The sequence below is a fragment of the Triticum dicoccoides genome, chromosome 4A (assembly GCF_002162155.2).
Source record: "Triticum dicoccoides isolate Atlit2015 ecotype Zavitan chromosome 4A, WEW_v2.0, whole genome shotgun sequence".
NCBI lineage: Eukaryota > Viridiplantae > Streptophyta > Magnoliopsida > Poales > Poaceae > Triticum > Triticum dicoccoides.
Window position 1 is genome coordinate 124,896,281 of NC_041386.1, and position 2,482 is coordinate 124,898,762.

The following is a 2,482-nucleotide window of genomic DNA, read 5'->3' on the forward strand; positions in this document are numbered from 1 at the left end:
AAACGTCAGATGCTTTGCATTAAACATACCTCTCTTGTAGGTCTCTTTTTCTTTGGGTTTGGGAGTAGTATATGTTGTTTGAGAGGGTCTATTTTTTTTTGAGAAAATATGATTTTGTTCTTTGTTTCTATACTTACCAGAGTTCATGTTTCTTTCCAGTTAGTTATGAGACGTACTTCGTAAGTTTCCACTCAAAAAGGAGATCAAATAATATTTTGAATCGATGACATAATAAATGAAAATATAAGATTTTGAATAGGGTTTGCCCACATGGCACTGTGAAAAAGGTAAAGGGAAAAGAAGGGTGAGGAGAATAAAATGATGCAGGGGGAGTTTTTAAAGACATACAACGATTGCCTAGAAAGAAATAAGAGAGAGAGAGAATGAATTTGTCCAGGAATTGAAACCAGCCCTATCATATCCGACACACATTTTTTAATTCAAAAAATATTTGATCATAATGTGTTTTTTTAATTCGTGACCACGTACGGGCATTCAGCTAGTATACGATAGAGCACGAGGAGATCCTCCCGAACCGGAGCGGCCAGCGCCAGACGGTAAAACAGAAAGAAAAAACGGATCTTCTCCCCCACTTCTCCCGCACCCGAGAACCGCCCACACGCCTCGATCTCCCGCCGCCGAGCCTCCTTCCCCAATCCACACGCCTCATCCGCGCCCTCCCTGGACCCCCATGCCGCTGCGCCCCCTCCCTGAGGCCCCCGCCGCCACGCCCTGTCCCCGGAGGCCCCCGCCGCCGCGCCACCTTCCCGGATCCACCCGCCGCGGCGCGCCCTCCCCGGAATCCGCACGCGCGCCGCCGGATCCTGCGGCCGCCTTACGCCTCCACCACCAACCGCCGCTGCTCTCCCCGTCCCTCACCTCCGGTCAACCCCCCACTTCTCCCCTCCGGTGAGCCTTCTCTCGCCCTCTGATTTCATCTTCTCCTTCTCTGCCTCCGAGTAACTCCCCAGGATCCTCCGGCTAGTCGCCGCCTGGTTCGTCTTGTGCGCCGCTGGAACAAGCGCGTCCTGCGCGACCCTTGGACCACCATCGCGGCCCACCCCTTCGATGGCCATTCTTGTTCTTCAAGCTCCCAGATCATGCTGATGTCGTCGTCCCCAACCCCCCTGCACGGCGTGAACGTTGTTCACCAGGACGTTTCCGATTCCTGATGGTGCAGTTGCTGTCCGCAAGGTCCTCCCTGACCCGTCGATCCATTGGTTCGATCGACCAAGTTCTTGTTGTCTGGACACTGAAGTTCACATAGAACAATGGGTGAATAAATACAGGAAGTTTTTGCATATAAAGTTCAGAAAAAAATATGCCCTGCCACACTTTTTGTTCGTGCTAGTTTTGATATATGTGCTCAGATTTTGGTTTTGCAGAATAAGGCATGCTGTCTGGCACTTCGACTGTAGAATTAAGATACATTGATCGCTGGCAAAAATGGCTCCCCTGCGCAAGAGGCTGTGGACTTGTGCGGCGAGGAGGGATCTCAACCTCCCTTCAGATTTTGTTGCTTCCATGCCCTACGTTTCTTTTTAATGCATGTTAAAGAATGCCCTCGGCCTGACCTTTTTCTTGTGTGATTTGGTCAATATTTTTTATGATCCATTTGGTGTAGCTTCTATGTGATTTTATGGAGCTTTGTACAAGACTTCTATCATCGTGCTATTCCATGTTGGTTGTTGAGGTGCAAGCAAAAAAAAACGTTCTTGTACATCTACAGGAAAATTCATATACGCGCAAAAGAGTGTTTTATAAATTATGTGCACGAAGTTCACTTACTCTCATCGAAGAAATGCATATGCATTTTTTTACTCAGAGAACAGTAACCTAAACAAATATAAAAACACAAAAAATACCAATCAATAAATGACTTTTTTTTCTTGTTTCTAAAAAGGACAACCAAAAAGTTCAGAATGTAAAAATAGATAAGTTCAGGAATTCAAATGGAAAACATATTTTTTCAGTTCTAAAAAACAAAACCCAAGAAGTCCAAAATTAAAAAATAGAGGGGTGTCTTTCATGAAGTTCAGCTTGAGTGCGAGAGGAAAATGATTTCTGAGACAGATTAGCTGCTGTTGTTGTCCTGGGTTTTTTGGTCTTAAATTATTTCCGTTTCTAGGAAGTGTATGTGTTGGTTGTGCATGAAGCACGTGCAGTGTATGTGTTTTGTTGTGCATAATTTTCTTGATTTTCAATAGCACGTTAAGTTAATGTTTCGGAAATTCTGTAGTTCACATGTACTACATACAGAAGAAATTCATCGAATGAGAAAAAGGGACCGCCTAGGCCATTTCACCAAAAGCAAAACAATGAATAGAATATCACGACAAAAAAAATAAAAAGTTCACAAGATGTAACATAGTGACTTCTAGAAAAATGGAAAAAACCATAATTTTGTTTTGTATGTTTAACCATTTCAGAAGTTTCAGAGTTTACAATTACTAAAGAAATAAACCAATAAGTTCAATTGAAA

At 43.9% G+C, this 2,482-nt stretch overlaps 1 long non-coding RNA gene across 1 annotated transcript; it reads left to right on the top strand.

Annotated features, from left to right (window-relative positions):
- The first annotated feature begins 582 nt into the window (after positions 1-582).
- Positions 583-1,674, top strand: LOC119288766. The gene is made up of 2 exons (XR_005141274.1): positions 583-909; positions 1,371-1,674. It is a non-coding gene; the product is annotated as an uncharacterized LOC119288766 (long non-coding RNA).
- The last annotated feature ends 808 nt before the right edge of the window (positions 1,675-2,482 follow it).